The sequence below is a fragment of the Mus caroli genome, unplaced genomic scaffold, assembly GCF_978045245.1.
Source record: "Mus caroli unplaced genomic scaffold, Mus_caroli_1 scaffold_15, whole genome shotgun sequence".
Classification (NCBI taxonomy): Eukaryota; Metazoa; Chordata; class Mammalia; order Rodentia; family Muridae; genus Mus; species Mus caroli.
Window position 1 is genome coordinate 50,121,444 of NW_028227270.1, and position 7,618 is coordinate 50,129,061.

The window sequence follows — 7,618 nt, forward strand, 5'->3', positions numbered from 1 at the left end:
ATCATCAATGCTGGGTTCAGGGAAGGAGCAGGACAACAGTGGGCCATTGTCACCAAGAACCCGATGGCAGGGCAACACTCAGAGCAAGGTGTGCAGCCAACAGACATGGGGTTGAAGGATCTAACCTCCTCTTTTCTTTCCTTTTTCTTCACTACGATGAGTGTTCAACCGGTGCTTTTAACCTCTGTTTAAGACCCAAACTTTGCTCAAATGGATAAATCCTCAGACCTCTTCCAATAACACTGGAGTGTTAGGAAAGAAATCAACCCCAATCCTAGTTCTCTGTCAATCATGGGGATGTGGTTGAGGACAAGAGGGTCCAGAGACCAGCAAAGACAGATAAAGTTGGTTCCTTGGGTTGGCAGTGAAAATGACTTCTCTATATTCAGCAGCTTCTTTGTTAATTTATGCACAGATTTAAATAAAAATGACCGTATCATAGTTATCTTCCAAAGCCTGCATAAAATTTAATTCGTATGTTTGTCAAGATGAAGACTGAGATCTTTGTCCCTGTTATAGTCACCATTTAATGCTTTAAAAAAATGACTGTAGTTTTCACAGAGGAGTTATTAGGGCCTCCACCTATAAAACACTGGTAAAAGAAAAACAATAAAATAAATTTTAAAATAACAAAAGGTCACAGAATCATATAATTGAAAATATTAGCGAATGCTACCTACCCATAAACTGTTTAAGAATTAGCTTTTAAGGTCTTGTTTACTGTTGGAAGAGTTTCCTGAAGCCTAGAGCACTGTGTACACTAAAACCATCCAGATTTCAGGGTCCAGCTTCTGTCTAATGCTACTACAAACACTAGTAACATCAGTGTGTCTGGGGTTTCTTGATTCTTACAACCAAAATCATGAGCAGTTGAGGTGGGACCAACATTCCGATCTTACCCACTGAGCACCACACACTTGTTGCCTCTGCTCCTCTTTATCCCTAAGTACCAACCCCCTTTCAGTCTATGTACTTCTGAGTCCTCCCTAATCTAAAAATACATGTTGAACTTTTGTGGAGAAACATCTAGCTTTACATTCTAATTCCACTTGGCTTTACAAACTGAAACAAGGTGGGCTTGTAGAAACACAATTAGAGAGTTTATGGAAATGTGGTGTTCCAGGCTGTGTGTGGATTTCGTAATGTATAGGAAAGTGTCGGTGATTCACTCTTGCATCATTATTTTTTGTTAAAGACGTGAGGGCGTTACTATGGGATTTGGCAGTGATTGGAACAATTCAGTGTTGGGATATCAATCCTTCCTTGCATTGTATCTGATCCTTGCTCCTCTGATATATTTTTAGACACATGTTTCATAAACTCATCAAAAGTTTATTTTGATAATTTTTTTAAGGCAGTGGTTCAGCAGAGATGCAATTACGAGAAATCTGAGCTTAGTACACAATCCAGGAAACTCTTGGCATCTCTTGCCGGGTCCTCAGAGCTGGGCTTCTTGGATTTTCTTGCCTGACCCTCTAAGAATTTTAAAGTGAACTGGTCCGTGAGAAGGATTCACCCAGCCCACTGCAGTGATAGAACACTCTCTTGCTTCTCTTACTTGTTCAATGAATGAAAACATCTGTGTTCAACACTGTCATGGAAGTGATTGCTGTTGGTCATTTGGACATGGGGTGGTAAGAGTAGCTTTGCAAAGGGGATTCCAGGGCATTCCACATGGACCCTTCTGAAAGTTAGCGGCAAAGGGTCCTGTGAACCCTCTGTGGTTCAAATCCAGACTTCTCATCTAAGTATGAGAAGCAAATACTCACCCCTAACACCAAGGTCCATACCTGATTCACTTCAGAAGAAAGCAAGACCTTACTCATAGTCTCTGTGAATTATCTTTTCTATGTAAAATCAGTAACATTATAAACATTAGGTTCCCTAAGATGCTGGGATAATTAGCTTATGAATGTTCAAGAGCTCAGTGCCACATAACACATTTAAAGTCCTATCCATTTTATTTCCTGGCCTTCTGCTTTCTACCAAATTGTTAAACTCAAAGTTTACACAATCAGAGAAATAGCAACACAGTTCCAATTAGAATGAAGCGAAGCTTTAATAGCTGCCATTTTCTCTGAACAGAGGAACTCAAATAGAATTATCCAGTCATCCTCTTTCTAGAATCTTTTCAGTGGCAGCCTGAGCCATTTCCCTGACATAGGCCTGAGACAGTCACTGCTGGAGATCCAAGTCCCAGAGAAGGGGCTGTGCAGATCCCCAGGGCAGAATAAAGAGGACAGTTACCATGGAACAGGGCCAGCTGTTTCCATTCTCAGTGAAGCTGTATGAAACAATTGTTCAGCGAGTTTATGCAATAGGAAGCGTGGGAGTTGAAAAGCATAATATTTACTTGGATTAGATACCACACATTTTCAATTCACCCCCAGAAAAAATTACACTGGAACAGAGAAGAGCTGGAATGATTCCTTTAATAGATCCAACGGATAACAATTTTTTTAAGCCAAAGAGTACAAAAAGGACATTCTTCTGCTTTATTTATTTTTAATTGAAGATGCTATATACGCATTTGCCAAACTATTCAAGTGAGAGCCGTAATTAGGCACTGCAAGTGGGGAGAGAGAGGCAGTAAGTGCCAACAACCACGCATCTATTTATGGATATTACCCCACATAATGAAAGCAAAACAGTTGTAGCTATGTATTAAATTTAGAGTTTCATTCCCGATACTGTTCCCCATGTGTGAAACAGTTGGCAGGAAGTAGCAACATGAGGCCAAGTCCATGATGGTTGGACGGTTAAGAAACTAATGCAAATAATTAAGGATTAAATAAATAAAGGGACCGAATATGAACCAAAAAAAAGAATGCAGGCTACAAGGCTTTAGAGTACAAAGTGACACAGCTCTGTCCTGAATTATCTTTTTTTATTGCTTTCAAAAACATTAACCACACAATTGTCAGATAGCTGGTTTGCAGAACAAGGCAGATTTCCCATTTAATATGTACCATATAAAAATAGATGGATTTGGAAATAGTATGTTAAGCAGAGCCCTAGGATTAATGTGTTAAAAATAAATATCACTTTGCAATGTTAAATCCAGTTGTTAAGACTCACATCTCTTCACATAGTTGTGGGATGAATGCACACATCCTTAGAGTCCCCAGGGACAGTCTGTGTGTCCATTCAGATTTCTTGGTTTGATGTTGGCTATTGAGTTAATGTCAGTATAGCCTGTAGATCAGTTCATTTATTCATAAGAAGCTCAAGACCAAAAGTTTTATCATCTCAGGAAAGCAAGCACATTGTATAGCCATAATGTATAACAAGTCCCTTGCTTCTGTTTGCAGGGACAGACCTCTCAGACAAGTTAAGAGTACAATACCCCTTTAGTGATCAGGGAACATGTGTAGGCGTTTACAAAAGTCACTTCAGAAAATTTTATTTTTGGTGGCACTAAATTCTTCATAGTGACACCTTGCCAAATCATTGAGACCACCCAAGGTATCCATCCTAAGTTCATGCATAGTCCGGTATGAAGAGTTAGGAAGGAAGGAAGGAACTACACACAAATTAAATAACATGTCTGAGACATCAAAAGAGAGCTTTCCTCAAAGTGGACTAGAGAGGTAAACTCAAGTGTTGCCTGCACTTAAGAGAGCTACTTGTGTTCTCAGATGGCCCCAAGTCTTGAACAGTTCCTTTGAAAACTAAAATTAATGTCATAAGTGGCCTTGTCTGTTAGTCGAATACAATATTTCTCTATTTGCTACCCTTACCAAAATGTCCTGCGGAAACCTCCAATCCCTCCTCTCTGGTTGTTTCCCTTTTTTCCTGGTTCATGACTGATGGCTACAGAGGGATTTTCCATGCTGAGTCTGAAGTACAGATTGTTTCAGGCTGTCACAGTAAGTGTCTTCTGCTACTGTCAGAGCCTCGTGAGACCAGGACACAAGCGTGCTTAGCTCCAACAGCTTTCTTCTCCTGAAGGGAGAGCCCATGTGATCTAGAGTTCTTTCTCCCATCATTTTAGCTGGGTCATGAGACTCTGAGCACCTCTACCCACCCTCTGTGGAACTTACCCCAATTCACTGTCATTATTTCCTGTGGAATACTGGAAATCAGATCCTCAGCCTTGTATATATGGGGCATGGGCCTTATTACTAAGCTCATGGCTGCCTAGTGGTGACTGGCTTGATAGTGATATTTCTTCATGGGCTGCTTCCCTTCATACCCAGACCCAGGCCTCCTACCTATGTGGGTCAAGGAGAGTTCCAGTGTCTCATACAATCCTTAGAAATTATATGCACACACCAAAGTGCCTGGGAAGGTTAGCCAGCTGAGGTGTGGTATACTTATAAAGAAAGGCATGGAGGAATGTGTGCATGCATCATTGTGGTTGAAGGAGAATAGAGGGGGCAGCCATGGAAGCAGTGACTGTGGATGCAATGACAATGGAAACAGTGGCTGTGGATGTAGTGGCCATGGATGAAGTGGCTGTGGAAGTAGTGGCTATGGATGCAGTGGCTGTGGAAGCAGTGGCTGTGGATGCAGTGGCCATGGATGCAATGGCCATGAATAGAGTGGCTGTGGATGAAGTAGCCATTGAAGTAGTGACCATGGATGCAGTGGCCAGGAAAGCAGTGGCTGTGGATGCAGTGACTGTGGATGCAGTGGCCATGGACACAGTGGGTGTGGAAGCAGTGGCTGTGGATGCAGTGACCAGGGAAGCAGTAGTGAATGGTGATTCATCCTGTGTGGACTTGTGCTGAATCTTGCAGTAGAGAATGTGCTCTGGCCCAGCTTCAGAGACTGGCTCACTGCTAATTTGCAGAAGGAGAAATTTATAAGGCACAAGTATGTCCTGACCATGATGACACTGGGTAGGAGAAGTCCCTGAGACTGACTGCCCATGTTTGGTCAAGGACCTGCTCCAGGGTCAGGCCCTAGTGCCACAGTCTCAGCCTTCCCATGCAGTTGTTGGATTCTAATTGCACATGATATGGTTGGCACATTCAGAAAGGGCACTGTCCCAAGACACATTCCTTTAAGAGAATTAAAGCTACCCAGTCAGTGGCCTCCTGAGACTGCTTTCACAGATTCCTGTAGCTTTTCCATCTTTTAAGTAAAATGAATGGCACCCATTTGTAGCACAGACCTGTGTCCACACATGCTGTGCTGCGATGCAGGCTTTCAACTGTCTGTTTGCTATTTGCTTTGCTGTGTTTTTCTTGTCAGTTTCTTTGACAAGATTCAGCTTAGGGAAGAGGAAGTGACTAACCCACTGCTCCTGAGAAAACATAAAAGGAGCCTGGATTCCAGCACTCTTCAATGTGTCCTGTTCAACTTTAAAAGATTCTTGGCAGCGGGTGTTTGTACAAAGGCCGATAGTTAAATAGAGGGGATTACAAGACTCATATTATTACACAAGCTCTAAAAAGAGAGAAAGAAAAAGGAACGTACCAAACACTGTGTCAGTTGAAAGGTTGAAATCCTTCTTGCAAAATATAAAGGCAAATAAATTATTCTCATAAAATCTTTGGGTCAGCTTTGACAATGGCTAGAATGTGAAAATAATATATAAATTAGAAGGCTTGGCTGATGCTGTTGTTCTGAATAGTTAGTGTAGGACTTTTTACAGGAAGATGACTCCGAATTTGGCCATGTTTTACAGTATAGTTTTATGGACACTGATATCAATGAATCATGGCCAGCAAGGGGGCTGTTACTGTTTGAAATGTTGTTGGAGCTGGCAGGGAGCCTCTGTAGTGGACCCTGAATGGGAAGCTCCCTAAAGAGACGGTGGAGAGAGTACTTAACTACTTCACATGCACAAGGAGGTCCAGCATCCTTTGGTCTTAGTATGGGTTCTCTTCCTGGATTGTATTTCCATGTTGGTGTTTTTGTTTTCTCTTGAAGATGGGGATGACCAGACATGGTGGCTCATACCTGTAATCTGAGTACTGTGTAGGCAGATGCCAGATGAGAAGTTCAAAATTATTCTCATTTATACAGGAGGTTCCAAGCCAGCTTGGGAAACAGGAGACCCTTTCTTAAGAAGAAGAGGAAAAAGAGAGAGAGAGAGGCATGGAAAGGTAACATGTACAAATGGAATAATAATCCACATTTAAGTTTTAAAGTCTATTTTTAAGTGTGAAGTCCTGCTGTGTTAGGGGTGGCAATTCACTCCTATAAGCCATTGTGATGGTTTGTATATCCTTGAACCAGGGAGTGGCACCATTTGGAGGTGTGGCCTTGTTGGAATAGGTGTTACCTGGTTGGAGTAGGTGTGTCACTGTGGATGTGGGCATAAGATCCTCACCCTAGTTGCCTGGAAGTCAGTCTTCCACTAGCAGCCTTTGGATGAAGACGTAGAACTCTCAGCTCCTCCTAAACCATGCCTGCCTGGATGCTGCTATGCTCCCACCTTTATGATACTGGACTGAACCTCTGAACCTGTAAGCCAGCCCCAATTAAATGTTGTTTTTTTTTATAAGACTTGCCTTGGTCATGGTGTCTGTTCACAGCAGTAAAACCCTAACTAAGACAGCCATAGAATTGCAGATGCTGAGGATAGAGAAGTACCATGAAGTTGAGTATATCCTAGGCTACATAATGAGTAACAAGGCAGCCTGGGTCTTCTATGAGACTCTCTGGACCTAGTGATTTAGGCAGAAGACTGACTTCTACAACAGGAGACCTAGTGTACTGTGTAGAACAATCCACCAGCTTTTTCTTGCATTGTAGCTATCATGTGTAGAAAAGGCTCAGACAGGCTCTTGGACTACATACAGATGCCAGGGGGACACTCTACTTTGGGTCCAATTTCAATCTTGGAGTAGCAGTAAAAGTTAGGTTTCATTGTGAAGTTGGGATGGAGGCAACTCTAGCACTCCTCTCTAAACACTCCCAGGACATCCTCTGTGAGGTGGGGCATCAAGGGCAGCACTTATAGAAGAAGCTGGGTTGGTACCACTGAAGAAAGTTGTGCCGTAACACCTTCTACGTTGTCTTTTACACTGCTAGAACCACTGCTGAAGCCAGACATGAACACAGCATTACAAGCCCAAGGACTTGAACACAGAAGATGAGTACTAGGACCAATCCACTATCCTGAACTTTGGGAAGATGTGGGAATCCAGGCCCTTGTAGAACCAGCCCTGAGTCCTACAAAAAGTGACAAAAATGAAATGCTAAACAGACAGACTGGTCTGGTTTGTTTTACAGACAGTGAAGAGGAAGAAAGAGGTAAAAATAAAACAAGAAGTGATGGAAGAAAAGAGACTGGGATATTAAACAGAGCTCACTACCAACAGATCTTTAGCTGAAGAAAACAATCTTTTCTTTACTTCTTTTCTGTTTTTCTATTTTTCTTTTCTTTTCTTCAACAAAGACCTGCCAAAATAGAGCTGTGGATCTCCATCCTAGTAGACACATCTACAATCAGCTCCCACTCATGAGGTTCATGGATCATTGCAGAAGAAAAGACAAAGATTGTAAAAGCAGACAATCAGGAAGTTTGTTGTGGGATTATGTCTTCTTGTAATATCAGAAGTCACTCCCATAAAGTCACACCCAACATAACTGCCTAAAACATGGACTGAGCAAAGGCAACAATAGACATGCTAAAATGAAAGTGTGAAAAGACCAAGAGGCC